Raw genomic sequence first — 16,057 nt, 5'->3', positions numbered from 1 at the left:
ACTCTCCTGCTTTCGTTTGCAATAATGCATTATTTTTGCCTGTATTTCTGGCCTCGACTTAACCTCAATGCCCACAATCTTATCCAATGATGTCGGCAGTGCCTTTATCAGTAAGTGATAGAACAAGGGTAATTGTCGTTTTTCATTTTATGAGCCATCACTATCCCTAAGTCATAACTATCAGGATACATACTTCTCAGAACCTCCCAGACATGTGCTTTCTGGTTGTTAAAGGGAGCTGCATCATGAGTATGTGTGCTCAATTTCCTTCCTTTGTACCCTGTCTGGTTCCATATTATGTCCACCTGCTCCCCTATTATTGCTGCAAACAAGCTTTTCATGTCCCGAACTGCAATATCACCCCTCCCATATTTTTCTTGAGCTCCTATATCCATTTACTGGCCCCTGCAATGAGGGAAGGCAGGTTGCAAATTAGTTTGTCTCTGTGCATTGTCTGCCATGGCACATGATGCATGTCACCTTTCCCTTTCTGTAGTAATGGCAGCACTCGCATCTTTGGACCTGTTCCTCCAACCTCTACGGTCGCTTGAGTTAGCCCCATTTTTACCTTCCCTACCCTGCTGCGAAGGAAGGTGGACCAGTCCCTGCTACTCCCGCCACTGTCATGTTGTTTCCGCCCTTTCCTCCCCCTCCTCCTTGTCTTGTCAGATGTCCATTCATCACTATCCCCATCGCTCCATTTGTCCCTCAACAGTCCATTGTCTGATGCTACATCATCATCACCTCCTTCTGCATCTTTTTCCTTCTTCCCTTCTTCCCCTTTGTAATCTAATTTGAATTGTATCCTTCCTGATAGCCATTCCTCCTTATCTCGCTTACTTTTCCTTCAAGCCTCTTCCTCTATCAACCTCTCCGCTTCACTGAATAACGTGCCCTCTTGTTGTCCATATTTTTCTCTATAATTTCTAGCTCCCACCTTGCCTGCAGCTCCTCCCTTTGTGTGTATTTATCCTTTCCTCCTGCCCTTTTTGCTCTGTCCCCTCCTGGTATTTCTTGCTGGGGATTAGTGTACCCTGGTGTGGGCCGTAACGATGGGTAGACAACATAGGGAGGGGTCAATGAGCTTGGTCACTCACTTCCCTGGCCTTTTTCTCCTCTTTTTTCACCTTTTGTTGACTCATACATCTTCCACAACCCCATTGTGTTCTGTCTACTTTGCAGCTTTGAGCCGTTGTATTTTGTCAATATATATGAAAATGTATTCTCTATTATTCTGCTGTCTAATGTACGTTCCCAAGGCCACACATGGAATCTCTGACCTTCAGTATCCTGGTCTCTTGGATCTCACAATACTGTGGCAGTTTCCGACACATATGTTCCATGGGGGCTATCTAAATATGACTTTATTCGGATGTTTCCCTCGCTTGTGTGTCACCGCTGCCCCTGGTCTCTGGTTATCCACGCACTTACTCCCACTTCAAAATTCACTCCGGCCCTATCTATAGGCCTGACTAGACACTCCACTAATCACAGTGGCCTTCTCCACAGGCCCAAACACTCCCTAGGTGTTTGTATCAGACAGCCCTCTCCACGGACTCACTGTGCTTTGTGTTAGAACAAATAGATGTTGTGCCTTCACTGTGCCACCTGCACACAACCACCGCTATAATAGCAAGCATGCTGTTTTACATGAGGTACCCTCTGATGCCGACTCTGCCTCCTTTTATCATAAAAACACACTATTACACGTGCACCGCTCTCTAAATCTTCATAAATGTAACTAAGTCAATAACACAATTCTCACCCCAATGATGCAACTGTACAATCACTGGTACTATGCACCACTACCATCTAATGGGGTTCACTACACACTACACACTGCCCCTGCCCAATGCAGGCATGCAGCCGCCTCCGTTCAACCGTATCGGCTGGCACGCACTATTTTCTAATTACTACGCCGTCTATTCGTCCTCCCTCCTTTTGAGGATGCACCCTAGACGCCATAAAAAATGTATCCCTCCTCTGCCGTGGGCATGCCATCATGATACGGCACATTTTTGGACGATAATGCTCACGTCATGGAGACCCTCGAGTCCCCTCGGCACCTAGCCTCCAGTACGAGCTTGTGTACTCAGCATCGGCAGGGCCTCCTTGTTGATATGGATTGATTACGTCTGAAGTCGATAGATGTGCGCCCCCTGGGGAGGTTAGCATGGATATCCTAACCGGGAGGACTGAGAATCTCGCTGGGGCCTCCAAAAATGTAAAAAGGGGTTGTCTAATGACACCATAAAACATTGTAGTCAAAAAGAGCACACACTAGACAAGAGGTAACACTGTTTATTACAGCTGGGTAGGCACAAATCAGACAGGACAGTGGGCAGGCACTGGTTGATGAGAGCTGCCAAGAGGGTGCACAATGAACATTAGTTTTATAGAATGAGTACAAGCATTTGAAACTGTTACGGTTAGAATGTACATATTTTCCATCATTCCCAGGATAGTCATTGGCTGTGTTATGTCATATCCTAAAGTGCTGTGCATATGTTAATGGGACATGATTGGAGCAGCCAGATCAACAGTATTCCAAGACATCCTTCCCATGTCTCACCCCACTTATTCTCACCTCTGCCTGCAACAATGTGTAATTAATAATATAACATGTGTGCTGACTGCAGAGCCTTTATTATTCTGCCATTGGTCAGCACCATTTTGACGTAGACACAAGACACCCAGCTCCTGGTGGGAAGGAAGACATTCACACGGTACATTCTGAATATTGGCTTTTGCAGTGTTTATAGTTGATAGACTGATGACTGCCCACCTCCCAGGGACGAAAAACATACTGCTTGATTGGTTCCTCCAGGAACGCCACTCTGCTTCGGTCCATTCATATTACCACCTGCAGATGGGCATTCATCGCCCTTTGAAAGGATTGCTGGCTTAGGGCCACCTCCCCTCCATCCCTGAGTGCGCAACGGATTGGCTTGCTGCCCTGTGTTGACATCACCCAGTGAGGTAGCACCTGGTTCAGTCAACCAGTGATGTGCTGTGTGAACCACCCCCTCCTGGCACGCGGAATGTTGATCATGTACTTTGAGCGATATTTCCAAGACATGAAGGTTTCCCCTGTTGAGTGTGTTCTATTTATGATAGGCCATCTATATTGAGTACCAATTATGCATGAACCCTTTTGCCTGTTAATATACATAAGATGTCCCCACTCCTGTGATTCCCCACATGGTGTCTTCTCATGCTATGTCTGCATTTTAGTTGTCTTGTGTTTTCCCCACTCCCTTTAGGGCGCCCTATTCACTCTTGCTCACTCCCGCAGGTTGTACGTGCGACCCCCTACTTGGCGCTGATTCAGCACCTTCAATACATTCATATGGCCTTGCCATTTCTGTAATGGCATGGCATGCTGAAAAGTGCTGGTCTGGAGGTTTTCCAGAGAAATGTCAGTGGTTTACATTCATACTAATCCTTCCAGCCGTCACTCTTCAGTGTTTTTGTCATCATGCTTTCATGCTTCTCTGTGGTTGTATGGGTTCCACATTATCTTGTGAATATTAGACTGTAGCTTTTTGCTGTGGATGCTTCTCTGTCTGCAGTCTAAGGCACATCCTGTAGAGAGAATTCTGAGAATTCTGCTACATTAAAGGACATATAAGGAATCTGCTTTGTCCTCTAGAGGATCAACATGCATTACTTGTACCCTGTGTATCCAGGGTACACTTTTCAGTTGGCCTTATTTATTTATGATTGGTGTTGAGAAATAAAAAGCTATGCTTCCTGGGGCAGGCAGGGATGACATAAACTCTCTGTCTCCCAATAAATACGGTATTTAATTAACTCTTAAATGTATTGATTGCCCATAGTATGACTCACTTGTACCCTGTGTATCCAGGGTACACTTTTCAGTTGGCCTTATTTATTTATGATTGGTGTTGAGAAATAAAAAGCTATGCTTCCTGGGGCAGGCAGGGATGACATAAACTCTCTGTCTCCCAATAAATACGGTATTTAATTAACTCTTAAATGTATTGATTGCCCATAGTATGACTCCTCCACGATCATATGAGTAAAATAGATTAATGGCAAAACAATCTGTGTATTGTTATTTATTTACTATGATCCAATCAGGACAGTTTTATGATTGTATTTTATTGCACTGTAGTCTTGTTGGTTGCTCCTCTTTGTTCCTTTTGAGGACAGGTAAACCCTCCCCAGAAAGACTGCCACTCCAAAGAAAGCTGCCCTAGGTACGGGAATCAAGGCCACACCCATCCTCAAAATGACTAGCCTCACCCCATGTTAATGCCTATTAAAATTCATTTGATTATATTGACAATGGAAAGGGTGTGGTTAGTGTAAACAGAGGAAGCTCTTTACAACTGGAGTAAGGTTCCATTATCATATTTGTCTCTGCCTCTGTCTTTCCTTCCTGTCCCCTCCACTTCCAGTAGCACAAAGCAAATTAGGAGTGATGTCAGGGGATTATGTTGACTTGCTCTTAGCACATGGATTGGACCGTTAAAGCAGGTTTGCTTTACTCCAGTCAACTGTGGGCTTTTACTATTAAAAGAAGGGGACTCCCACTTCTTTTTGAATCATCTCTGGACTTCAGACCTTCAAGAATATCTCCCTGTTGGGAGCGCAGTCCTTTTCAAAGTCCTCCATTTATGAGGTGATGTAGGTGTTCCAGGGCAGGGGCATGTTCTGTTCCCTAATCATCCCCAGGGGCCATTGGGGTCGACCTACATCTCTTCCAGCCAGACCACCGCCTAGGACCTCACCATGTTGAAGGACCCATGAAGGTGTTGCCAGCCTCCCCCAGTTTTGGGAGACTGAGAAAAGGACCCATCTTGACCTTCACACCCTGCAGTTGACTCATAACTCCTGAGAATCAAAGCAGCCAGGATTCCAGTCAAACCACTGGGATACGTGATTCAAACATGCTTGACACAGATAGAACTAGCAGGGCCCGCCGGAGCTGCCTTTGTTACTTGATAATTTTCAAACCTCTTTTCCGTACATTCAATCCCACTTGCCCCCGCACTGTTCCATCCGATAGTGCATAGAAGACTTTGGCTCATGTACAGTGCTCAGCTTGAACTGTTTCTCAAACCTCCAGCTTCTTCATTGCTGAACGAGTAACTGATGGAACTGACCCAGGCATTCTTTCTAAACTGCATTCTTTTGGCCTTCTTATTGAACTGACTCACCTGCTCATCTCAATTAGCCCATCCACCATCGAAACTTGATCTCTGAATTGAGCCTGGTGACCACTAAATCTGCATCAGTAAAGTATCATTTCAACCAGCATCCTTCTTCAGTTTAAACCTGATTCAACATCTGCTTGCTGCTGGACCAGTGCGACTGCTGCATTTCAAACATCTTCGAATGCAAAAAAGGACCCAGTCGCCTGGTTGACCATTGACGAACCACCAAAGGTACACAGAAAAAGTATTATTGACTGATAACTGCCTCCGTGGTCCACTATGGACCCTCGACAGAGGCTACGTCACATTAGTCCTGTTTTGCAGCTCAAGAACATATCCTTTTGAACATTGTGGTTGTTATTACCCCTTGTCCCTTGACTCATTACCTGGAGTGTTGCATCCTGTTATTTTGCATATTATGGGCCTCATTACGACCCAGGCGGTAAGGGGTTTACGCCAGCGTTAACAGCGCTGACCCTTACCGCCTGAGTACGAGTTCCCTTAGCGCCATGGCGGACTTAACACCTGCTTTTAGCAGGTGTTAAAATCCATGGCGCTAAGGGACCATGGAGTTAATTACGCCACCGTAATTTACGGTGGCGTAATTAACGCCTTCCCCACTCCCATTATGCCCTATGGGGCAAAAATGGGAATGGGGAAGGGTAAATGGGGATTGGGGACTTACCGCCCCGCCAAGGTCGGAATGGGGGCGGTAAGTCCGCCAACCACCATGGATGAATTGCAACCTTAGCGGCATGGACCATGGTGCTAATAGCACCATGGTTCTCCGCCAAGGTCGTAATGAGGACCAATGTGTTCTTTCTACCGTGGAGTTTTCTATTTAGTTATTTATGTACATGATGTGCTTAATTAAAGTATATATATATATATTGATAGAACCTTGATGGGACATTCCTTTATTTTGGACTGTTAACCATGCTGTTTGGGTTGCTACTGATCCACATTCACCCCAGCCTTGAGAGTAATGCCTTCCCTCTGCCCAGGTTACCACAAAAGGCAAAGTGGGTATAGCTTTTCAATGTGACTGTTTGATCTGTATGATTGTGTTAGCTTTTGGTTTGAGTAAGTGTGAGGGATGAGTAGGCTATTTAGCCTCGACTTATTCTTGTAAACATGCACAGCAGATGTCAGTTTGCCAAAGGGAGATTTACACCGTGCACCAATGACTCAATCATACTGACATATATATATAAGCAGAAGGCATTGTACAGTAGTAGTGCCATATTAACAAGTTTCACAACAGCAAGCCGGGGTGTCCTTTCTCTCCTGAATCTCTGTCATTAGTACCTGAAGGAGGCTTACGATGGCAGGCGTTCTCCTGGTGGTGGAAGCCTTTGTCAGGCATCACCGTGGTGCTGCATTAGGTGATAATACCACAGTTCACCTGCCTTGACAGTCAAACTGGCTATTGGCTCGTGTCATTTACCACTGTTTCTAGGATGCACCATGTTTCTGGTGCTGAAAAAGGTGTTTTGGACATCGCTTTTTTTCTAACATTTTGCTACACTACAGTGAAACTTTATTTGCGATAGTTTTAGAAAGATACATTGGGGATATGTTTAATTTAAAATGGATCTAAGTGGCTTCCAGTTGCCTTTTTTTCACAGATGTATTCTGTGTTAATACTTACCCAAATTCGGCGACCCACTCTATGAATGGAAACTGATGGTCCTCAAACTACTATTCAGGTTTGCAGCCATCTTTAGCAACGAATCAGTGGAAAGCGCAGATTTGTTGTCAATCAAATGTTGTTGTTTTTTTACAATGTTCATCACTAATCAACCAACGGGAAGAAAACGGACTATTTAAATATCTATTGGCGAATGGTCCTGCTGTTTTGCGGTCCGTGTGGTCCCCTCATTGTTTTAGTGGGCAGATTCAGGAACAGGCAATACTTTGCCTAGGGGGGTTAATTAAATTGGGATGCTTAATGTCATTTTTATTTGTTGTGTTTAAATCTCATTAGAGCAAAATGATATCTTTAAGGTTTTCAATCTGCAACGTTATCATTTTCTTCAGTTACACAAACATAAGGTTAAATACGTATCCAGGTGGGCAATACGCATTTAGAATAATAGCGTGATATTGATCTTCTACACTTTTGCTTTGTGAGCTACTAATTTAGTAACCAGAAAATGTGCCTATTAACAAGCTAGCATGGATATAATTATGATATACTGTGTATACACACTCAGAAATCAAGGAATGTGCCAAATTTGTAGTGTCATAAATTTTAATTTCACGCCCCTAGTGATGACACGTGTTTCGGCTGAGCAGCAGCCCGAACGCGAGAGACGCCGGAGGGCTTGCACTCCAGGGATTGGACCCTTAAAAATGGAACGTAAACAAACCAACAAGGACTGTAAATGTTAAATTGCTGTGAAGTATCAATAGCCCTGATTTGAGAAAGAATTTCAGTGCCGAAACACGTGTCATCACTAGGGGCGTGAAATTAAAATTTATGACACTAAAAATTTGGCGCATTCCTTGATTTCTGAATGTGTATAAACATTATTTCACTTCCCAGGTGGTTCTATAGACATCCTACCACCCAACTCAGACTGGATGCGACAGACCAACAATACCAGAAACACTCAAAACAAATACATTGTGAATTACTAAAGTGTCGCCTGGCAGAGTAGTCTCTTAAAGGAGTCTGATTATACATATAATTATGATATACGCTTAGTGGGGGGAAGTGGGGTTAGAACTGTCAGTCCCATGATGTACTTTACATGAATTGGATGTAATGATTTGTTTTTTAATTCCCTTAGTCATCATCATATGATGCCTGCCATTGTCCCTCGAGTCTAGTTGGTCCAAATATTCTTTTTTATTTAACAGATTTGATTGGAAACATTTATCAAACAGGTAACTGCTGGAAGACTGGCATTGGAGTAGCCAAATCACTGCACTCTGCAGAACCTAATCGCATGTTTTCAACCACCTATTTTTCCAGAACGTCAACCCTGTTACTAGGTATCTGTTGCTGAACACTTGGCTATAGTAGAGAAGGAGAGCAGGAAGAAAGGACGATGAAAGTGAAAAAGAAGAAAAGAGCAAAGACAAATAGCAAAATCAGGAAATGATAATTGAAGCCGATTTCCAATATCATATACTAGAATGGTTTGCACAGTATTTGACTCCCAACAGGTTGAACATTTCCATGTTTTGGGTTACAGTACATATGATGTGTTCAGTGAATGCCATACATTTGAAGCTCTAAGAAGACCAAATAATGAGTTTCATGCAAACCCTTGCATGCAGATATTAGGTACGTTCCCTCTGGTGGGATAAAGAATCAGAACAAATAGAAGCATTGCTACATTCTAAATCCATTCAAATCGGCAGTTGTAAGACAATCAGATAGTGAGTGATACGTGCAGTTTGACTTAGGTTTAGTTAGACAATAAGCACCTTAGGAGAGCCTGCATGTTTTGTACAGGTAAGCCTCCTATGGTGCATATATGCCACTTGGCTCAACTGAAGAGTAACTAAGAGTCAATCAAAGATCATCCAGTTAGACATGATAGCCTTGTAGGGGATAGCGATCAGTGCATCAAAAGGTTTCACTTGATTGAAATTCCCATCAAAATGTGGGCTTCCACTACCATACACAACTGAAAAGAATAACAATGGGATTGATACTTTACATATTTCTAAAATATAGGGCCATATAGAACTCCAGAAGGCCCAGATGTAACGTATGTTTATGGATTCTATTTCTGTCCGACAAAACCAGCAATGTTTCCTAGTGGGGTTATGTGAGAATGTCACTGTTTGGTGAAACAATAGCTCTTTTGTAAACTATGAAAAAGCCAGCATTGTCGAGTCTTCCATTGATGTGCAGCAAGACTTTTTCCATATGATCGACTACCGTGTCTCTGGGATAGTGGCATCAAAATCAGTGTTCCAGGATTCTTCAATTTTAAGATTTGGGTTGTAGAGTTCGGGTAAGATTAGGATTTTGAATACTTCACAAGTTGGGGACTTAAACCAATAGTTCTTCAGACTAAAAGGCTGTATTGGTCTATATTGACACTTATGTTCAGGATATCTTAAGAATTCCCCATCAGGAGTTTCACTGCTGACTTCAGTATGTGAATGGGCGAATTCCTGAGGTTGTTCATGTTTAATTATTGTACATAAGCCCCAATAATGCCCATACAGGCCAACAAAGGGATTTACCAATTCAATCTCAGTCTCTTGATGAATGACAGTGGCTGGGTCCCATCAGAGCTCTATTCCTACCCTGTGGAATTAGACCAGATATGAAGGGATTTCCTGTTGTGCAGGATGAGGTCGTGCACACTAACACAGGTTCAGGGCCTGATTCACAGAATGATTTAAAATGGGATTGCACCATTATAACACACTTCTGTGAATCAGGCCCTTAGAATCCAAAAAGTGAATATCTTGGGTGGGAAATACAGTGGTTAGGTCAACCTCCAGGACAAGCTAGACTTAAGACAGGGTATCATCAATATCCAAAATCTATTATAGACCTCCATTGATCATAAAATCATCATGGTATCTTCTGGAGTGAGGGAAGCAGGCCCCACCTGATGTTGGAGGTAAGGTCAACCTTTTTCTAGCAAATGTTGGTTTTGTTCATTTCCACAAAAAGGTGGACAACATGTTATTAAAGGGGTAGTTCGGTCAGAAATATTATTAGCCCAATCGACCGCCCATGTATTTTAGAGCATACACTGATCATTCTTAAAAATAATTCCATTGCAATTTACCTGAGTTTTTCTCACTTCAACACATGCAAAAACGATGGGTCGGGTACCGCCATGTTGTGCTAATCTTATCCCTTGATCCATCACCCTAAATTCAAGTGCCCTCGCGGCACTAATTCAGATCACCCACCCCTAATGTTGACATTACTAGATGATCACTATGAGCTCCACCTATTTTAATGACGTTATTGGGCAGCGTAGCCAAATGTACCCTGTCATCACCAACTTCTTAACATTATCTTATGCAGAACCGGGAACATCAATACACACATCCACAACAGACGCAAAACTTTTGTTTCTTTTCACAAAAATGATAAAAAACTGTTTATTTTTAAGAACATAGAAATAGTTGGGAGCATAACCAGTTCTTTTAATTTTGACATACGCTGAAAAGAGGTCATTATGTCCACAAAAACATGGGTAACTTTTGTCAATAGAGGTTATAACTGGCGAATATCGCATGGTTCTAATTTTTTGTTTAACTGTGAACAGTGATCTTATGGTGATGATTCCACTCATCGATCGATTAATCCCAGTCTTTGCATTCTTCACAGAAAGTTATTATCTTCCATCCACGATTTATGATTGACGCATATGGCGTTCCATTACAGAGAAGAAATTAGTGGTTTAAATTTATAATGCAAAACTTTCACATCTGCATGTTTTCAGATCCTATAGGCCGCCCTGTTGCTCCTTATCACTGCAACTGCAAAAGGACAGATTGTTGTCTGGCGGGCGTCGCAGATAATGGTTATCACAGAAGCATTGTTGATAAATATTGTCCAATTACAGTTGAAGAAGCCATCAACCGGTAAACTGTACCCATGACAGGTGCAACGTGGTATAATAAAACTATGTCAAATGAAAATGCAAAAATATATTTCAGTACACAATTTATAATTGTATATGCACAGTGTTACAATGAACATGTACGAGATATATTATTTGCGTCAAATTGAACATTCATCCATCACAGCACTAATCATGTAGCATACAGCACACTTGCGCTCCTCTCTTGCATAAATATTACTTAGAACTTTGTTTACATTGTGCCTTGTATTTCCATTCTCCATATGTGACTGATCACCAATCACTTTGAAAGACAGATCTCAGTAATAGAGACTTAACATTCCTACGTAAGCTTTCAATATAGTGAATTTTATCACTTCTTTGTGGATATTCAACACATTTTGGCCTTCAAATTGTTAGTGTGGGGGATGCAAGGACAAATTAAAATGCAATCTTTCATCCAGCGTTCACAGTGTGAAAGAGAGAGTTTAGTTTTGGGAACATGTGCAACAAAAATGAACAATATTAATGGCAAGCAGTGTAGTGAAAAACAACAATATATTTAAAGTATTCCAGATTTGAAAATATTTACTTCCATTTGAATGGTATCAATGTGCCTGGTCCCACAACATTTACGTATATGTTTAAAGATGACCCTAGTTAAGGTGCAAACAGGCTCGGATTTCCCTATATTTCATTAGGGCAATGGCTCCCCCCAAAAAAGCCAATTCAATAGTTTCAGGCAGTTTCTTGGGCCAAAGTGGGCCACTTCTTTTCTGAAATAAACAAAAATTAAAATACAAAAATGATGGGTTAATATATGGAGACTGGCGAGGGAAGGGAGAGAGAAGGGGTGACTTCATACCAGGCTGGGCGACAACACGTGCAATGACCAACAACAAAAATAAAATAAAATGTACATCGCTAAAATTCCAGCATTCCTAGAATGAGTGTAGTTTTGAAAGTCTTACTGGCTTCTGTGTATATCTAGTCCAGCAATCATATTGATTTCTGCATTGATTCATGCGCACCTGGTTGTCCTCCACATGTGGGCCTCCACAGTAACATGTAAATGTGCAAAGGCCACAGGCGCATGTTCATAGTGCACATTGGCAAGACATATTGCTTTGCTCGTTATTTCAATTTTGGCTAACACTGTGGCACATAAACCTTTGGTCTATTGCTATCTGTAGCCAAATATCATGACTCCAGCAAAGTTAGACATCATTCATTTTATTTATTTATTAGTTATTTGTAAAGTGCCTATACAAAGAATGTTGTTTCAAGGCGCAACAAGACAAAAAAGGTGGAGGAGCAGGGAAGAAAAGAAAATAACGGTCCCGCTAGGCCTGTCATCCAGATCATGCAAGAGCAGTACCAAGAAGTGCAGGGGGGAGGCATTGGGGAGAGGGAAGGTATAGATTTGGACACAGACAGGAAAAAGCTACAGTTTGGAAGGAGGTGTGCGGCATAAGGAGGTATACAAGTGCAGAGGCTGGCAAGTGCTAAGGGGAGGCCAGTTGGGCAAGTGCCAGGGAAGCACTGAGTGAGGACCACATGCAAAGTGTGTGGACGGGGGTGGACCAGGCTCAGTAGGGATTCACACCCTGCCAGGCTTGTCTGGGGAAAGGGGCCAGCAGGAAGGGCAAGTGCAGGTTGTCAGGGGGGCAGGAAGACAGGGTGCTGGTGTATACTGGGCAAGTAGGGCCTGGTTCTTTTTGGAGCTCAGAAGGGACCAGCCAGCCAGTCAATGCAACAGAGGAGGGCATTACCAGGAGGCGGAAGCAATGAAGAAGAGAAAGGATGGGTCTTGAGAATCTTCCAGAACTTAAGAGATCAGGCAGAAGCCTGTGAGGGGCAGGTAGGCATTAAAGAGGGATGCTCCAGCTGAGGAGAGAGATGTAACCCACACTATTTGCTTGGAATAGCATCTGATCTGCAGATAATTGCAGCTAGATGACTGAAGGTATATAAAACTGAGGTATTTAGGGAAAGAGTCGGATGTAATTGGGTCCATGTCCCCAGAAAGACATAAAGCCTTGTGGATGATGCAGAGGGTCTTGAACTTGATCCTTGCAGCCACTGGGAGCCAGTGCAGATATTTGTGAGCTTGAGAGATGTGGTCCCTTGGCTTGAAGCCAAGGATAAATCCTATTATGGTTTAGTTTAAGGGTCGAAGGGAGGATTTCGACAGATTGAAGTATAAGCTGTTGCAGTAATCCAGCCTGGGGAGGACCAGCATTCTGAAGACATTGAGTTTCTGTATATCTGCTGCTCCAATTTTCTGCTTAGATTCTTCAACTATTGTGAGTTCATTACAAACAGGGCTCACAATTAGGATTGGATAATCAAGAATTACAAGCAGTGTCTGGGTATCCAGAAGTAACCACTCACCAGCAGCTACCACTGGGGAACAAGGAGCTAGTTTATAGCATTATATTAGTTAACCTGAGGAGCCAAAAGTAGCTCCTGATAACTGTTGGTTTTAAGCACACCAGTCTCTTTTACATTTGATTTGATTTCAGTCACCCACTTGAAGTAATCAGACTTACATGTATTGGTGTAATACAAACCAATTATATTGATGGTAATGAAATCAAAAATCAAAGATACATAGACATGGTAAGGTTTTTCTAGTGGCATTACTTTACAAACAGTAATTCATTAAACATACATTATTTATCAATTACATCTCAGTGGCATACTATTCTATTTATTGTACAATGAAAACAATTTCCAAACACTGTGCAACATCTTGAAACTGGCTTTGTTAAACATTGTGATCATTTGAATCTTGAAGTCAACTTTTTAACAAGATCAGGTTTGGGAGGACAAATCTGTTTTGCAATGCTCCAGGGCATTAACTGGGCCCTGGAAACAAAATATGGATAAAGTCCGTGTGGTTGCATGGCCAGCACATTAATTGTCAGACCTTTCACAAATTCAAAATCCATCTGATGGAAGATTGGCTTTGCCACCCACTGTTTGCTTCTTTTGGTAAACTTGTTGGAACGAGGCATCCCGAAAATTCTTGCAGTTTTTGCTTGTTCCCTTCCAACATTCTTGTTGTGTGCAAGTACAGCCAGTTTTGTTCTGGCCTCCATACCGTCTATGCCAAAATGCAACCCTTCAGGCCTGTACTTTAGGGGCATATTATGGAACACCTCCAAATCTCCACTGTGGCAACACACAGAGAGTCCCTTCATGTCTCTTGAAAGTGTTTTGTCATACAAAATCTTCTCAAGTGCTGTATGAGGAGGGGAGCCTGGAACCAACCCCCCTTTCTTATGTTCCTGCCCCTTACTCAATGGTCCATGTGCACATTCATGGACATTGTTTTCTTTCCAAGAGTGTATGTTGGAACAATGGTGCATCAATTAATGCCACTTTTCAAGCAAAATCATCACAGGTTTTTGAGCTCCACCATTGATGGTTGCTGATAGACTGTGACCAATTTACAATGTTTTCTTTAGCCTTTTTTTCCCCAGCAGCTGTAATTGATTTTGCAATGTGCCACACATAATATTGATTCTTTATGTCTGCAAACTGCTCTCACGTGGACTTGGCTATTGAAATGTGCCTGTCAGTGGCTATCAAGTCTATTTGAATTCCTCTGGATTGCAGAAGTTGAATGGATTTAATGAAACCATATTTTTCCATAGCAACAGAAGATGTACATTCAGATACTTGCACAATGACTGAACTCACTATTTTTTTGGTGTCCATGGGCCTCATTACGACCCAGGCGGTAAGTTACCGCCTGGACCGTGACTTTACCACCATGGCGTAAACTACATTTACGCCATGATGGTAGGCGGACTTACCGCCCCATTCCGAGGTCGGCGGGGCGGTAAGTCCCCAATCCCCATTTACCCTTCCCCATTCCCATTTTTGCCCCATAGGGCATAATGGGAGTGGGGAAGGCGTTAATTACGCCACCGTAAATTACGGTGGCGTAATTAACTCCATGGTCCCTTAGCGCCATGGATTTTAACACCTGCTAAAAGCAGGTGTTAAAACCTCCATGGCGCTAAGGGACCTCGTACTCAGGCGGTAAGGGTCGGCGCTCTTTACGCCGCCGTAAAACCCTTACCGCCTGAGTCGTAATGAGGCCCCATGTCTTGGAAGTGTTAAGTGTAGTATTTAGCAGAAAAACCTGGACTGTCACACTGTCCATAACCAGCAAGCCACATCCTTTTGCCTGTGAGAGTATTGTCTGTTGACATCTGTTTGAGTGGCAATGCCTGGCTAATAGTGGGGAACAAGACATCCTTATGATATTTGTAGTACTGGGTTTTTTAAATGAATCGGAGTGCCGCAAAGTTAGGAAACCCTGAAATTGTACTGTATGTTGATTTTCTAAACCACAAAGCAGATGAGCAAAGTATATTTCCAGCAGGCACTTTTCCAAGTATAGGTTGAGGAGACCATGAAAATTAGTTATGGTGGTGTACACAGCTACCCTTGATTTTCAGGTTGCTGTATTTGACTACACAAGTAAATGTCACAAATGGCTGCCCACAAATCCTCCTGTGCAATTTATGATCACATTTAATCATTTTCATAATCTCTATCAGACAGCAGTCAAATACAATGTATTTTGGTTCCTTTAATAGCCAATCATTCTGAGTATACTGGTTTGCGATTCCATGGTGGTGATAAGTCCTCAACACTAGGAAGAGTGAAGCCCATATCATGGGCACACTCATCAATTAGTAGCGAAGATGCTTTGGGTATTTTTGTGTGCGATATTTCCTATTTGTTCACATGTATTGGGGAAACTGGGAATATTACATGTTTCTTAGATAGTGTGTGGATTGTGTGAGCTATTCTGCAAACAGTTCTGAAACATCTTTGTGTTGTCTGTTTCTTCTGGGGGATGTTGTGTGCTGTAAGAATGATCCAGGGTTACTTTTCATGCACCACTGCTGACATTCAATTTAAATTCTGGCCACTGGACATCTCCATCAAGACACTGAATTTTGTGAGGATCATGCTGAGCCTCAAAATGTAGCTGCTCCCAAGTGACAATGGTTTGTCAAGCAAAATCATTAGTTTGTGTATTTGTCTGAGTCGTGATGCACTCCTTCTTCATAGGCCTCTAATCAAAAAGAACAACCATGGTTAATTTTTAGCACACATGCAAAATAAATGAATTGCAACATGAAACTGTAAGATCAATGAAATAACTGATAAACAACTTTTTCTAAAAACCCTTCCTGGTATGTACCTTTTTTTCAGATTTTTCCTTGAAACGGTCAAATTGGATTTGACGACCAACAGGACAATCTGAAAAGCAGCATTTAGAAATTGATAATAACA

Source organism: Ambystoma mexicanum, chromosome 4q (assembly GCF_040938575.1).
Source record: "Ambystoma mexicanum isolate Mex_15411 chromosome 4q, UKY_AmexF1_1, whole genome shotgun sequence".
NCBI classification, from domain to species: Eukaryota; Metazoa; Chordata; class Amphibia; order Caudata; family Ambystomatidae; genus Ambystoma; species Ambystoma mexicanum.
Note: the sequence above shows the minus strand (reverse complement) of the source record.